Consider the following 17,398-nt stretch of genomic DNA (forward strand, 5'->3'; position numbering starts at 1 on the left):
CCCTGGCTCCAGCCCCCTGGCCCAGCCCCCAGCCCCCAGCTCCAGCTCTGGCCCCTGGTCCCCGCCCTTGGCTCCTGGCTCCCAGCTTCTAGCTCCAGCCTCTGGCCCCTGGCCCTAGCCCCCAGCTTCTGGCCTACAGCCCTCAGCCCCCTTCAGTAAGTGTCCCATGCTGGACCAAGGCAGTGTGGTCACGGACCGAGACGCCACGCTCACGGACCACTGCTTCTTAGAGGGAACATGGCTCTGGACCCTAACTTTTCCAGGTACTTTTGAAAATGTGAAACCAAGGACTGCACACAATACTCCAGATGAAGACTAACCAATGCTGAGTAGAGAGGTACTATCACCTCCGGTGTCTTGTACCTAATGTTTCTAATGATGCAATCTAAAACCACATTGGCTTTTTGTGTGGCTGCAGACTCACATTGAGTCTGTGATCTACAAAGACTCCCAGGTCCTTTTCCATAGAGCTGCCATCCAAACAGATGTCCTCATTTTGTATTTTTGATTATTCCGTATTTTTTGATTATTCCTGGCAAGGTGTAGCACCTTGCATTTGTCCATATTGAACTTCAACCTGTTAGCTGTAGTCCAACTTTCCAATCTTTTGAGAACCTTCTGAATTGTGCTTGCATCCTCCAGCATTTTCACAAGCTTTCATAGTTTCATGTAACCTACAAACTTGCTCAAGAAGCTGTCTGTGCCAGCTCCTAAAGTGTTAATAAATACATTAAACAACACCTGGCCCAAGAGAGACCCCTGCAGGATGCCACTAAATGTCCTGCCATTCTGACACAGACCCATTAAAAATTACCTTTTGCTTATGGCTATGGCACCAGTTACCTGTTGTAGTAGTTTTTTTGCCCCACTTCATTTATGAGAAGGTCATGTAGGACCCTGTCAAATGCCAGATGCACTATATTCCCAGCATTCCCTTTATCTACCCAAGTATTACTTTATCAAAGAAGGAGATCAGACTTGTTTAACATGATTTGTTTTTCATGGATTCACGCTGACTGATTGCAATCAGCCTTTCCTCCTCCAGATGCTTGCAAATGGCCTTCCTTAGGATATGCTCTGGTAACTTGTCAGGTATTGAGGTGAGGCTAACCCACGAGTGGGCAATTATTTTGGCTGGAGGACCACTTAACAACTTTGGGTACGCTGTTGAGGGCCACAGGGTAGCCCCACCCCTTGATAGGTGCCCCACCCTCTGATCACCATCTTGGAACTGGAAATCCAACCCCTAACCCCTGACCTTGCCACCAGAAATCCCCCCTGCCCTCAGAAGTACCACTCAGAAGTACCCCTTAGTAGCCATCTTAGTACTGGAAAAAAAACTAAATCATATGCAGCCAGTCCTTGACTTATGGCAGCTCAACTTGCAGAGATCTGCATTTTACACCCCTGTTGTTACATATGGTGCTGATGTAGAGCAGGCAATGGCAGAGGCACTGGGACCTGTGTGGAACACTTACCAGAGGTAAGCTCAGGCAGTGACTCCTCCCTGAGACCATGTGCTCCTGGAGGCAACGGGGATGGAGGTCGGGGCTGGGGCTGGGGGCTGGTACCAGGGAACTGCTCCACTTCCCAGCCCTGATGTCATGTGCCTCCTCACTCCCAGAGCAATGGTGTGGCCAGGACAGGGGCTAAGGGCTGACACGGGCTCTGCCAGCGCAGGGGAACTGCTCTGCTGGCTTTGGGGAACTGCTCTGTTGGCTCCAGGGAACTGCTCCACTCCCCCACATTACCCTGGGGAGTGAGGAGGCACATGGCATCAGGGCTGGGGAGCAAAGCAGTTCCTTGAAGCCAGCAGATCCCGCAGAGCAGTTCCCTGGAGCTGGTGGAGCCCACACCAGCCCCCAGCCCTAGACCAGCCCTTGCCTCACCTCACCTTGAGGAAGAGCCACTGCCTGCCCTGCATGAGGGCTGAGGAGCTTACCTTCAGTAAGTGTCCCACACCAGCCCCAGTACCTCCCTTAGTTGCTGCATTGTACTTTAGAAAGCTTGGCACAGTGTATATCATTTATAAGTGTATATCATTTATAGTTGATTAAATACTTGATTTAAATATTTGTAAAAAGTTGGGTTACATTCCTGATCAAGGGCCTTTGGTCAGGAATGTAACCTCCTATTATAACATTGTTTTTATGGGAAAATCAGATTTGACTTACATAGTTTCAACTTACAGCACCTTTTCCAGTAACATAACCCACCATAAGTGCGATGACTGCTTGTACTAAAAACCAAACATCTACTATAGCATATTGTAATGTTACTTAAAAATATATTTTTCTCCTGATTTATATGTGTTTGAAAATGTATATATAAGTGATTGCATAATAGCTCAAAATAGTCTTATTCTTGTCTATTGTATGGGGAGGATATGGGGGTGTGGTTGGGGTGGGATTTGTGGGTGTGTGTGCATGAGTATGGGCTTTATGAGGGAGATTGTGAAGGGGTGTGGGTGGGTGTGGGGTTTGTGGGGGATATGTCCCCCACCACATGGCCCCCCATGGCACAGAGCCCCTGCCGCTGGCAACAGCAACAGCAAGCATTGGGCCCTTGAGGTGCTCATGGCCCACAGCAGGCAGAGCCCACTGGTGATGTGTGGGTCTGAGTGAATCCTGGGAGCTGCACACAGCAGCATGAGCTGGCCAAGCCCACTGGTATGCACCTTTGAACCACGGCAGGCTGGCTCTGTGTCAGCACATGGGGCTACTAGCACCGAAGGCAGAAGCCATGCACTATTGGGCAAGGCTGGCTCCATGCCACCATGTGGGGCTTCCAGCACTCCACTGAGGAGCTGCACATGGACGCGCAGATCCAGCTGGCCTGATGGCTCCTAGTCCACATGCCTCCAAATGTGATTCCTCACTGGAGTGCTGGGAGCCCCACCAAGGTGAAAGCACATAGCCCACCCAGTGCAATGGTGCACAACCTCTGAAAGTCTGCACCTCCTGCTGGCTTTTAGAGGGGCAGCCACAGGCCAGTAATAATTGTTTTTTGCAGGGGCTCCACAGGCCATATAGAATGGTGGGCTGGCCATATTTTGCCCACCTCTGCACTAACCAGTCTGTCAGTTCCCTGGGTCCTCCTTCTTGCCTTTTTTTAAAGAGGGGCACTATGCTGGCTCTTTTCCAGTCCTCTAGTACTTGTCCTGTCTCCCACAACTTCATGAAAATCATTGCCTAGGGCTCCAAGATCGCCTCTGCCAGTTCCCTGGGACCCTGGGATGAAGCTCATTTGGTCCTCCTGACTTAAATTTATTCAGGCCTAAGAAAAGCTCTCTGACCAGCTCTTTTTGTATCTCTTCTCTCATCTTGGCCCTTTCCTTATCCAGATAATCCCTATTAGGTGTCTGGCAGCTTAATTTTTTTGTGAAAACTAAAGCAAGTAGTTGTTGAGCTGCTCCACTTTCTTTTTATCTTTAGTTAAGAGTTCAACCTGGCTTGCTAATGGAGGACCCACAGTTTCCTTGGTCCTTCTTTTCTTTTTGTCTTTTTTATAATTTTTTAAATATTATTTATAAAATAAATTAAGTGGTATGGTCACCTGCATTAGCAGGAGAGTGAACTTGTTGATCCAGGAGAACTGATGGGCAGGTTACTCCATTGCTACCTTCCTCTGAGTTCCTTGTGGCCTCCTACGAAGCAGCCAGTATTGTCTATGTCCTTACTGAAGAGAGAATTCTGCACTAAATGCACTGGTCTGGCCCAGTATGGTGTTCAAACAGTGATCACTGTCATGACACCTATTGAAGACTGGACTAAATCTCTCTGTTATTTGTGGTTCTGGAGATTGCTCATCTCAACCTAAATGGTATTTCATATTACTGGGCATTTTTGCCTTATACATCTTCTGGGGAAAGATCTACACCAGAATTATATGGAGAAGGGTTTAAATATATAGGAGGTCACTGAGTTTTTATCTGCATCAATTTTATTTCTCCTTTTATTTTCATCATTTTAAAGAGAAGGAGGAGATGTTTTAATGTTAAAGAAAAAAGTGTGTTTGAGATAATACAAACCTGTCCAGTGGGACAGTGACAACTATGGTCAGCAGGGGATACAGTCTCAAACAATACAGTAAAAGTTATGTTAAGCAGCATCTTACAAGCCAGAATGCTCTACTAATCAGCATACCGGCTTGTAAGATAAAGTGAAACCAGAAGTGCTCACCATGGCACTTCCAGTTTCTCCGACCCCCACGGCCCAGGGCCAAGCAGCCTGTGCTGCTGAGTCCCCATGGCCTGGGGGCATAACAGGCTGCGTGGGGCTGTGTGGGACCTGCCTCCCTGTCTCACGGGGCATGCAGGGCCTACAGGGCCTGCAGGAGGGGGGGTGATGCCGTGGGAGGGGTGGAGGGACGCCCCAGACACGGCAGAAGAAGCGGCGGCTGGGGCTGCTCAATTAACTGGCATATTAACCAGGAATGGGGGATGCTGGATAACAGAGCTTTTACTGTACTTTAAAAATAACTAAGTTTGCATAATCAAAGCTATCTGCTCTCATAGGTATTGTACTATCTTTATACTGACTTCTTATTGTAAAGAGGGCAATCGTCTATTGGCAAGTCACTTCTAATATGTGCTTGATGTTCATATGTATCAGTGCTCACCAAATTGTTCTTTCTGAGTCTGATCCAACAGCCTCTTAAGTTAGTAGAAAATTCTCAAGTCCTGTGTGTGGCTGTGCTATGAGCCAAAGTGTGGGTTTTGGAATCTAGGACATCTGGTTCATTAGATGTCATAGTTCATATTAGAACTCATATATAAATGAGTTTTGCCATAAAGTAATGAATCCCTCCTATAGCCTTTGTGTTACATTTATAAAGAGAGCATGTTCAGTGTACTGACACTCACAATAGTTTTGTACATTGAGTTGCATGAAGTTAGATCCTCAGCTGGTGTAAATTAACACAGTCTTATTGCTTATTAGCTGGCACAGATGAACTTAAATCTGTTCAAGGAAGCAACTATGATGTTTTATAAATGAAAATTTTAGTCCTTAAAGTTTAAAAACCACTGTCTAATGCAGGATTCTTAGGTAAAATAAGTATGTGGAACAGTTAAAAAGCAAACTAAGCAGTAACTATATTTCCAGAATGAATGTATTTCTAATATCTCAAATTCTCTATAGCTTAGTAGCAAATAGAATATGTGCATAAGGTAACAATATTCACTTATTTATCTAAATGTACCTTTACTGATTTGCCTGTTTGTTTTTGATTCATTGTAGTGCAGATTAGGATAAACAATGGGTAGCATGGCAAACTGCAGTTGAAATAAGACTTCAGGTATTAAAAACAATTAATGTGCTCTAACTTCCCAAAATAATTACTTAAGAGCCCTTCTGAAGAAATCTAGAGAATAATTTTCAATCACTGGAATGAAAATGTCACAGTTTTGTGCTTTGGTAAATAAGCAGTTCACAGAGATGTCTTACTTATCACTATGGTATGCTTATTCATTAAGGGCTAATTGCAGAGGTCTCTAAATGAAACACTGCAAACCACATTCCACTCCAGTGCCAGTTTGTTTAAAGTCTGCAAAGCTTTATTATTAGCACGATTTAATTATGAAAATGGTAGCCATGGAGAATTCTGAACACATTCTTTCCCTTGATCATTAGTTACAGGGCAAAAATGAAACACTTTCAACAATGAAGGGTTCATATTTCAAGCTTATACAGTAGCTGCTAAAAGGCTATACTCAGAAAATCAATTTTATTAAAGTCCTTCAAGCACTAAAGGGACTTCCAGGCAACTAAGCAATTTTAAAAACATATCCACAAGCAGTGACTTTTTGATTCATGTTTTTAGCAGGGTTATATTTTGACTGTTTTCAATATCGTCCCCCAAAGCAGGGTCAGAAATGGTTTTGGGGGGGTAGACAGGGTGAGCAAGCCATGTTCTAACACAGCTTTGACTTGAATCTCTTGCCTTAAGATACAAAAAGAGGACTGGGGGTTGGATCCAAGAAGTCTGGTATGCTCTTAATGAAAACAAATCAGAAATCAGTGTTTTCACCTTTTTTCACTTTTCTTTTGTTGCTCAGGAAATTAAGCCCTGGTGCCTACTAAGAACTCTAGGTATTATTATTATTATTATTTGAGCCAGAACTTAACAGGAACTTATTTCCATATAGATAAAGGGGCAGTACCTACAGAGAAGGAAAACAGAGCTTTTGACTTGTGTTTTAAGTGTGTGGGGTGGGAAAATGTATCCTTCTTTAGATTTAAGTTTTTTAATAAAATATCTATATATCATTTAAGTAAGCCTAGTCATTAACAAGGAAAAAATGATTCATGATATATAAGTAAAACTGTTCATATGCAAAAAAAGGAAGAGCATGAGTAAAAGGAAAGAGAAAAAATGTTGAATGCCACTGGAAAAGCAAGGTAGGAATCAGTGTAAATGAACTAACAAATTCACAACTTGTATAAAACAGCATAAATTATCTGAAGTCAACAGTGCTGTGCTAGTTATATCAGCTCAATAGTTGGCCCAAAAAATTTGGGATGGAATCAAACTGTTGCCCTCATTTACACAGTTGATGAGCTGGACTTCCAGGAATTACATTTATGAGCACCTAAGAAATACTATCACTATAGAGATAAAATAAACTCCAGATAGGAATATTTCCTCTCAACAAATTAGCTTTTTCTTTAAAAGTTCATTATCTATACCTTTTCCGATTACGAAGTTATAAATCGCAGGTGCGATCTATTGCTGAGTGATTTCTTTCAGGCTTGTGTTTCATATGTTCAAATATATGGCAGGTGCAGGGAAGGAAGGTTGTATAAGCCTAACTAATTTATTATCTCCACATACGACCTCCAGATAATCAAGAACATACTATACTATAACATAGTGAAAAAGAGCCAAATAATACTATCCTTTTGCATAGAGAACACAGGATCTGTAGCTTCCATCTGAATAGGCACATCACAGTATGCAGAGTGCTGAATAAGAGTATTCACGTATGTGCCAAGAACGCATGAATATTTCCTCCAAGATCATTAGGTCTAATCCTGCCCAGCATTGCATTGCTACATCACAGGGGTTTGGGGTATGTTCTGCTTGGAGCAAGATGCCAATTCTGTTCTGACGATGTAACTCTTAGGCTAGGGGTAGGCAAAATGCGGCCTGGGGCTGGTTGTGGCCCACCAGGTAATTCTATCTGGCCCACGGGGCCCCTAAAAATTTTAGAAAATTAATATTAATTTGTCCTGGGCTGCCTGTCATGCAGCCCTCGATGGCTTGCTGAAACTCAGTAAGCAGCCCTCTGCCCGAAATAATTGCCTGTCTCTGTCTTAGGCCATGTCTAGCCTAACTATTCATCAGTGCAGACAGTTTACAGGGGGCCTGAATATGCTTCTCAGAGTAAGGGACTTGCGAGCAGTGCTAATGCATGCACTCAGGACCTCTCTAAAATATCTACACTTTAATTGCCAGACTTGAATGTGTGTAGTGTGGGAAGGGGTGGGCAGGGTTTGTTTCTCTGGTAATCTAGGGTTTAGCAGGAAGGCAGAATAGATGTGGCCACAGAAAATTGTTTCCATTGCAAATCTATCCACAAATTAGTCCTGTCCAAATTCAGAATGCATGGGCAAGATTTTCAAAAAGTGCTCAGCATTGGTCGAATTCTGTTTCCATTTAAGTTAGCCATGAAACTCATATTGAATTCAGTGGAACAAACAGCCTTACTGAGAGTACTTTAGAAAAATTATGATCAATTGCATGCTTGCATACATGTCCAGTATTCCAAAAATTCTACTTTGGAGCCACAGAGGTTAGTCCAACGTATTTTTTCAATTTCAATGTGTGAATTTATCCAAATTCCCCACATACTCCAGATTGAGCCATAACAGATTTTAGTGAGTATCATCAAATTCTTTTTTATTTTTATACATTAGGCTTTCTAGTTTTTAAGCCCCTGGTGAAAGCAATACATATATACCATTATAAATAAATTATTATGACAGGCTATTTTATTTTTTGCTTATGAAAGACCATTTCCTTCTGGTAGCCATAATGAATATAACTGATGGACAAAATTTCTTCCTGATGAACTTAAAATGTATCACTCAAATTCCTTGAACTCTGTGATGGATGTGACATTTTTTTTATTACAGAAAGTCAGGGAGTGGTGTTTTTCAGTTGTGTAAAATATACATTTGGAACTTACAAAGAAATAGTTTTCCCACCACAGCAAGCCTGACATTCACAACAGTGACTGCTCCTTCTCACCAAACAACCACCCTTCCAGAGAACCTCACCATACCTTTGTAGACCTTTCTGCAACTCCAGAGGGAGAAAAGTGCTAAGGCTCTATTAATTCCAATTCAGATTTTTCATTATTGTCAGCATTGGTGTGGGACTTAGATAAAACAGTGATGAGCAGCAGAAGAAAACCCTAATAGTTCAGTTGTAAATCAGCCTATACCTGTGCAGAAGAATAATAGACAATCCTTTCCTATTCTGGGTGGCTTACCTGCATTGCAGAAGGGGAGCAAAGAAGAAAAGAAGCCTTTGGCTGTCTGCAGATGAGTGAATTCTTGGCTCCACATACCAGCCAACTCAGTTGACTCCGTGAGCAGTTGTGTGCACCAAGCTGAGGGTTGATGTAACTTGCTTCTTCCAGGATAAAAGGGGCAACAGGGTCTTCACTATAATTCATTTGGATGAATGGTGGACTTTTTGTTTAATAGCTATTTCATAAATTCCCAAACCATGTCTGGAATGAGAAGCAATATATTTGAAATTTTGCAGACAACTGAAGCAACACATTTCAACAAAACTGAAATGCTTCATTCCAGTTTACAGGGGTTTTCTCTTGGGGAAGGGGACAAAAATATTTTATAAAAACAATTGAGAATGAAATTTTATTTCAAGTTGGAAATCAAAATGCTTGGTTTAGAAAAAATCGAAACCCCCTCTTTTGAAAATTTTGTCCATGCCCTGCTTTCTCTTCAGGGCAGAGAATACAGCTCACTCCAAACTTGGGACAGAAGGTATAGCTGGACTGTGATAAGGATATTACTTTTAATGCATAGATCCTGATCCCTTAAAATAGGGTTGAGCATAGACAATCCTGTGACCACAGGCAGGATAGTTCAGAAAAGACTAAGGCAGGGTTCTCATTGGCATACACTCCCACTGTTTCAAAAAGGAACACTACATTACTTTAAGGGATTCCAGTTAAAGTGTTCTCCTTGTAGGAAGGTCAAAATGTCTGTCTCCACTTCCATTAGCTGATGGTGACCCATGGCTTGAAGCTGTAAATGTCAGCTGAGCCTACAGTTTCATGATGTGTTAGTTCCCTGGACTTGCACAGTAGGAAAAAAAAAATCCTCTTGTTCTTCTTCAATACACGTATGCTGGAGATAGCAGGGTTTAGCTAGGCTCCTCTTCTATTGAACTAACTGACCATCTTGGGCAGGACCAAACAAATGAAATATCAGTAATAATGTACTGTGAACTCTAATTAACATATCTCCTTTGGTGACCCATCTTTAATAATAGCAGTGTGCTTGGTATAGCCTGAGACATGGGAATGGTTATGTCCTATATTCACCTGTTTCTTTATTCAGTGCTGTGCTAAGTAACAAACATTCTGGTGACATTGGAACAAAGGCAAGAATCACTTGCAAAGGAAGGAGAAAAAGCCTTCCTAACATGTCTCACATCTTACAACTTCACTTCAGGAACAAATGAAGGGCAAGATACACGGAAACAAATCTTGGTTTTAAAATGAATATTAATTAACAAACATGCTACAAGGCTTATGAAAACTAACTAGGAATGTAGGACACACTAGAAATACTCAAATCACAATAAGGATTACTGCTACCTTGTTAACTCTCATCACTGCAGTGCTACCCTCTTACCAGATCTTTTTTCCCATCATGCTTTTCTGGGGCCAGTTGTAGCCTTGAAGAAGCCACTGTCAACTGCTATTTCCACCTCTCTTCTAGTTGGTAAGAATTCTTAATTTCTTTATATCTTTCCCTATTTTTCCTCTTGCTATTCTTGAGGAGAGAGTGATTTACATAATTGTATATACCCTCAGCTCCCATGAACAGATGTTATGGACATCCTGGCTTTGTAGTCAGCAATGTAAAGAGAGACCTTAGAGTGGTCTCATTATGCTGCTCCTCCTATGTGTGTGGGAGCTAATCTAAGGGGTTTATCACCCTTCTGTAAGCTTACAGATACATAGTGGACTGGTTAAATGGCTTCAGAGGTGGCACTGCATGCCACGATGCAGTATTTTAGTGAGTATTCCCTTTCCTGCTCTGGAGTTCCCACTTTATGGGCAGTGAGGTCTCTGTAGAAATAGTGGGCAGGCATGTCTCTGTTGATGTGGCATTTGTGTAGGGGCTAGTAAGTGTTGAGGCCAAAGGCTTCCACAGGCTCATGACTATAGAACCAAAGATGCCAATGTCTCTTCAATGTGTTTCTTACTCTTCTTTTCAGACTTGGAAGTCCTCCTTGCAGTTTAACATTTAATTAGGGCTTTATGACTATTGCTCTGCCTCTCACAATGTATGATAATCAGAGGTCATTTGTTTAGTTCCTCTTCCTTCCTTCTGTGCCTTTCTCCCCTCCCGAAGTCTGCAATGAAGGCTTATAGGGTTTAATGCTGATTGAAGCATCGTTATGGCTTGTAACACTATATTATTCCTCCTATAGAGAGGGCTGCAGTGCAAAGCCAGAGAAGGAAAATGATTGTCGACATGGCGGTTAAAAATAGTTAATGGGGTTGGAGTCTGCTAACAAAACACACGAGAAGTCAGCTACTGGTACTGTTGTCTGTATTCTATTAAAAGAGCAAAGTATAGGGGTCAACCTGTGCTCACTTTACTCCCTAGAGTAACATCAGAGACTCCAGGCTCTATTGCATTTTTCTCCCTATTTGTTATCAAATATTTTCTCTCTTTCCCCTCTCTACTATTTTTTCACTGCCTCTACTAACTGGGAATCCAATAATGTTTGATTTTTGAGCTGAACTTTCAAACCCACATGTTTTAAGTGGATCAAGCATTAAGCAAAGCAAGTTAACTTAGGGTTTGCAGCCTGAATTCCTCACATGTAACATACCGACTCCTGCAAACTTACTCATGTAAGTAGTCCTTGTTCTCAGAGGTAGTCTTCAGGACTGCTTGCAGCAGTGATGAATTACAGGATTAGCCCCTAGCAACTAATTTAAAAATGCCACACATTTGTGACCTGATCTTGAAGAATAAGGCCAGTTAAATAAATAAAGGTAAAGATATTCACTGTGTTCATGAAACTTAATGTACTCATTCAGGAGGATCCATTTAAACACTTAAAATATCAACCTTCCTGATTTTTCTTAAAGCAATTTTTTTATTTAACTTCTCTTCAGTTAACTTTTTCTCATCAAGACCATGGAGCGAATAAGTGTCTAAGCCAAAAGTAAGCTGTAATCAAACTATTTCTGAAGTGCAGAGAGGGCAATTAGGAAAAGTAACTAGTGGCCATCTAGACCTGAGAAACTGCTTTCAGAGGCTAAGGGATGGGACTTCATGCAGTTTGGTGCACAATTCTAACCAAGGTACAAATGCCCAGTTAGAGTTTTTAAGCTCATTGGTGCAAGGACTGTCTGTCTTTCTCTTTGTTTTTAACATGTGTCTGTACAGTATCTTAATACAGTAGAGGCCTTGTCTGAGACTGGGGCTTCCAGGGGTTATGACAATATGGGCACATCTACATATCACCCTATGTCACCCTAGCAATGTACTATGTTGCCATACAATGTGCTACAGTAATGTAGCGATCATGTGACTCTCCATGTGATTGGCAGCTACTTCACCATAGTGGCATACTACCCTGTTTTAGCGTGTCGTTACAGCGAAGTAGTGGTGAAAAATGACTGTGCAGGCAGTTACTGTGCTGCATTTTAGGACTTCTAAAAGGAAGTACTAAAGTACAGAGCCATAACAACATCACCATAGGGCTATGTGTAGATGCACCTTATACATGATAACACAAATGTGTTGACTTCTACATGTGATTAGTACAATTTCTCAGGTGTGTTTTTGTAAAGGCAGATAAAGGACCTGACAAAAACCCAGTGAAGTTAATGAGTGTTTTCACCAGATCCTTAGTATCCTGACTGAAGCACAGTCCTAGAAGCACGGCATCTTTAGAAAAAGGTTTCTCTGCTGGACATGTTTATCACACCTACCATAAGAGGAAGAACCCAATTTAGCATCTGTTATGTCAGAGTAACCTGACTAGAAAGCTGTGCTTTTCTTAACATGACTGCTTTGTTGGCTTTTGTTGACCTTTCCAAATACAGCTTTTTAGTATCTTCCAGCTTCACTGAATGCTCTAGTCAAAGTAAATCCAGCAGAATTCCAAAGGAAGTTTTCTCCTGTCTGGTGCTGACTGACTGTAACACTTCCAGAGTATTGCTTACTTGCAAAATGCACTGTTTTAATTTTAGTGTTAGTGATTTAAATTACAAATATTTTATTTCAGAGCTGTACAGGTCTCTTGTGTATAACTTATATGAAACCTTCCATTATTGCTTCTAGTATGTCTTTTTGTAATTAGACTTGATCATTGTTTGGTCAGGCTGTAAAGCTCTAGTTTTCTTATGCATCTAAGTCAGATGATTTAATCCTTAATTCATGCCATAATTCCAGTTTTGTTTTGTTTCCCAAATCTAGACGTTAAATATAGACTGTCATAATTATGAAGTTCCTGGATTTTTTTACAATAGTATGCCCCAGCTAGTTGATATTGATCTTCTGGTCTGATGTAGGAGGGAAGGATTGGAAGTTTACAGAAGCAAGTTGTCATATTGCCATGATGGGATGCAGCAAGTAGAGGGAGCTGCAGAATAACATAGCTGCCTTCATTCAAAGCTTAATATATTAGCTGCATTACCCCTTTAATGTCTGCTCAGAGAGGCTGGGAATCCTTATCTGCTGCTGGATGTGAGCTCAGCTCTATACAACCTAATAAAAGGTTGAATCAGTGAGACCTTCATAATAGATTCCATGAAGAAAAATTCCAAAGATTGTAGGGGACTAATAGACTTGAAAATATAAGGTTGGTTAGGGGACAAGAGGGTTGTGAGCATTCAGTGTAAAAAAGGAAGAAAATCAATACAAGTATATCACTAAGAAAAATGTTTTTAATGCGATAACCAGGGATGGATGGTGGCGGGAAGGAACTTGCACCCCCCATACCTTTGATTCCTGATCCACCCAAACTTTAAAACTATCTGCCTGGCAGTGGTAGCAGCATTTCTAGTCAGGCAGTGCTGAGGGAGACAGTGGTTCTCATGGTTCATTGCGCTCTTCTGATTCCTTCTAAACACTTTATTCCACGTGTGTTACTATCTCTTCTTTTTAATGGTGTTGATGTTCCACCAATCAAGCTATCCTTTGTTCTGCAATTCTGCTGTCTATCCACTGTTACTGATAAGGAAACTCCCATCCACAGCCCTGAAGACTGTTTTTAACTCATTTCAGTGAAGTTATTTTAGCTTCAATACAGCCCTAGGCCACTAGCATAATGTTTTTAACTGGAAAAAAATGTGTTGCCTCATAAATGATGATGATACACTCCACCATCTGTGCCTTCCTTTTCAAAATTCTAGATCTGCCCATGGAGATACCTATACAATTTTCAAATAACTGTTTGAGTGAAAAAACTTACCTGCTTATCTTGTGTTTCTTGTTAAGATGTGTGAGAATAATTTGTCTTGTATAATTTAACTTCCAATACTTCCATAAAACCAAAAGCGCATATGAGCCTCTTTCTTTGATGTTCTCTTTTGCAAAAGCATAATGGTTTGGTAGAAAGAACGATGTCAAAAAGCCTAAATATGACAGACTTAATGCACAGAGTTGGTGGATTATGTGGTCAAAGGTTTAAAAGATGATTGGTCACTCTTAAGAACAGCTTCTTAACAGCACTTTGTTCATATTAAAGGGGTGTCAGACTTTCAAAACTGTTCAGCACTTTCAAAACTAGTAGCTGACAGGTTTTCAAATAATACATTTAAAATAAGCATTCTTGAAAATCTGGCGACTACTACAATTGAAAAGGGAGGTAAGCTGTTGTGAAATTTAGTCCATAAACTAAGATTATTGTCAAAATTCCACAAAATTCACCAACGGTCTGTTGTAAGATTGGTCATAGCTGTCCCTAATACTATAATTAAATGTTCTGATAAATTATGCCAGCTTCTCTGTGGAGAGTGGCCCAAGACCCTACACACAGCCTCGCTGAATTCAGTGGAACTCTACATAGGTAAGGGACTCTATATGTATTCATGATCCTGCAAGATCCAGGACTAAAACATTGAAACATCTAGAATTGCTACTATAGTATCTGCTACTATTTTTTTCTCAAGGACGAATGCAAAGCTGGTTCTGAGTCTAAAACCATTTTGAAATTGTTTATACAGGTCACATCTACATGAGATGCTAACTGCACAGTAACAGGCATTACTGCGCAGCAGCATTACTGAGTGGCTTTTTGGTGACTCTGACTGCACAGTACCTCATTACTACTGTGCAGTAAAATCACGTCACACTCCATGCCTTGTGACATTACTGCACAATAGTAACAAGCTACTGTGCAGTCAGCATCTTGTGTAGATGCAGCCACAGAGAAGTATTTCAAGAAAAAAGCTACTTCTCTTTTCACAGCAATAGTAGTGTTTTCAAACATTTTTCTTGGATATTCAAGATGCTAATACTTTTGAATGGACACATCTCTGAACATCACAAACATTTCAGTGTATTTTATCATTGAATTATCTTGCAGATATTCACTTCTATGCAATCAGCATCCAGTTTTCATTTACTTCAATGTCATTCATCTGCCCTAAGAGAAATTAGGATAAGGCTCAATATATTTAGCATTGAAACAAAACAAGTAGCTTGGTTTTCTTGTGGTTAAAAGCATATATTCTTTAGTTGTGAAAACAATTATGTATAATATGTCAAGTGAAGAGGTGTGATATCAGTTTCAAACTAAAATCAATATACTGAAAATGGCAATATGACAATTTAAATAACCCATTTCCCCCCTTTATTCCATGTGGTTGTGAATCTTGAGGTATATTAACAACTGCTTTTGTATTTTTTTTAGTGAATGATTATACATTATGTATCAGCTTCTGAAACTGATCACCAGGGATCAACAGGTAATTCAAGACTATATTAAAAATATAATACTTATTTTTCAAAATGGTTTTACTATGTAACTTTTACTCTAAGGCTTGTTCTCAAACAGTTGACTACATATACTTGTGAGAGGACATACAGGTTGGTCATTATTTGTTCTCAACTGGATTAATGCAACTTTGTTTGCAACAGTTAGATTATTTTGTAATTGTTCATAGTTACAGCTTCAGAATTTACTTTTCATGAATATTTCCCATTATCTACTTACAATTTTCTGTTTCTAGGACATTGTTGCTGAGAGATTCATTTGCCGAAGTACTTGTGGAAAGGACAGAAATATATACAAAGTGAATTAGATTTAATTTGAGCAAATACTGATGGACAAATATTCCCATCCATAGGAACCGTACGTGTAACCAGGGATTTTGTCTAAAGACTCGACAAATTTCAAGTATGCATTTTACATTAAATTAATATTATTTGTATTAAATGAATAGTTAATATAACACAGCAATATAGATTATATTTCTTATTGTCTCTGACTCATCCTAGCTGCCAGTTGGAATGCCCAGGTTTTACAGCATTTCTTTTCAAAGGGAGGATAAGGTTTGAGTTACCCTGCAGTAGCAAATCAACTGAATGTTTAAAAAGGTGTGGGAACTACAACATCTTTATGAGTGCTCTAATCCTGATGACCCCCTTGGTTATGGACATTTCTGTGATATATGTGACCTTGCCTTCCATTATAGACCCCCACCTTTGGCTTGGGGGCTGTAACTCTCACCAGTGTCAATTATCTTGTTGTAAGTGCCTGCAACAGTGGAGACTCTTGCTTTATCAGATGACCCCCTATTCTACATGCCAAATCCCCATTTGCCTAGTCTCTGAATTGGGTTTACTGACCCCTCCTGAAAGTCAAACCTAGATTTTTGCCTACATCTGGCAAAATGATTTTCCTCTAGACAGATTCAGTGTTTGCGTAATGTTAATTTTTTAGCAACTGTTGACGTTTTCAAATGAAATAGTTCAAAATAAGTCAGTAGAACCTTTTAAAGCAACCTGAGGAGTGTTTTTGATATATCCTCTCTGCACTCTAAGTATGAGGAGACTGTTGTCTATTACCATGATTTTACTGAAGACCTAGGTGTCACAAACTGCCATCATTCAGTTGGAGTAACTTCTCTAACTTCTTTTCAGGCGCAACTGAAATCAGGATCTCTTTTTAAAAGATTGGACTTAGATGTACCAACTGTAAAACAATGTTCTCCATGAAGAATAGCATACTACTGTTTACCCCATCGCAATGTTACCCCGACACCTTTAGGTTATAGGTAGATTCTGTTTCCAGGACATTCACTTCTCTGGTGGAGTCACTCAGGAATATTTCACGTGGAGCAGGGGTTGTGCTCCCTTTCCTTTCCACACCAAATCAGAATGAGCAGAGCTCTGAGCTTCTAGAATTTGAAATGCTGTCGCCTGATTTTGTTTGCCATTTGATTAAGCCACCTTTATCCAGACAAATTCTTACAGACATCAATGAAAGCATTTCATGCATTAAACCTACAGGATTGGGCCCTTTAATAGGAAAACAATGCAAAAAAATTCCACTCAATACCCAAATCTTCTCTCACTCCCCTGGTTTTATGCCCTTGTTGCTCCACATGGGTGTGAATGAGGTTACAACAAAGCCCCAGACAGGTAGAAATCAAGTTAATGCTGTGGATTTTATAGCAGTTGTCAAGAATATTCTCCCATATTCATGTGACTTTCTGCAGCAATGACTAGCTCAGGAGCAAAATTTCATATTTTTCACTAATGCTTTAATTAAATTTAAGGAATTGGTTATGTTTTGCAAAGGCATAAATACCACATGAATGGTGTTCCTTCACAAAGATTATTATTGAGTGGATCAGATAAATATGGCCCACAAATGTGCTGATTTACTCCATCTTGTAAAGCAAAACAATTTACGTATACAATTTAAACATTCTTTCTCCTTTTTTTCCACTAACCACATCCCTTGTGTGTATAATTGAGATTTCCTTGCCACCCAGAAGATAGCAAGAGTGCTCTTTAGGGCTTCATATCTTTTCTAACTGGGCACAGCTGGAGCGGCGTACTGTCGTCTTTAGAAACATGATCTGTGTGTGTATGTGCGTGTGCTGGGTTTGCATTAACTCCTGTCAGATGCTGCACACCTCTCACAACACTAGGGAGCA

General features: G+C 40.5%; 1 long non-coding RNA gene across 1 annotated transcript; it reads left to right on the top strand.

The window, feature by feature from the left end:
- The first annotated feature begins 9,855 nt into the window (after positions 1-9,855).
- LOC109310781 lies at positions 9,856-16,758 on the top strand. Its single transcript, XR_002101309.1, has 3 exons — positions 9,856-9,983; positions 15,145-15,199; positions 16,377-16,758. It is a non-coding gene; the product is annotated as an uncharacterized LOC109310781 (long non-coding RNA).
- Positions 16,759-17,398: the final 640 nt, after the last annotated feature.

This window comes from Crocodylus porosus, unplaced genomic scaffold (assembly GCF_001723895.1).
Source record: "Crocodylus porosus isolate Cpor-Errol unplaced genomic scaffold, CroPor_comp1, whole genome shotgun sequence".
Lineage (NCBI taxonomy): Eukaryota > Metazoa > Chordata > Crocodylia > Crocodylidae > Crocodylus > Crocodylus porosus.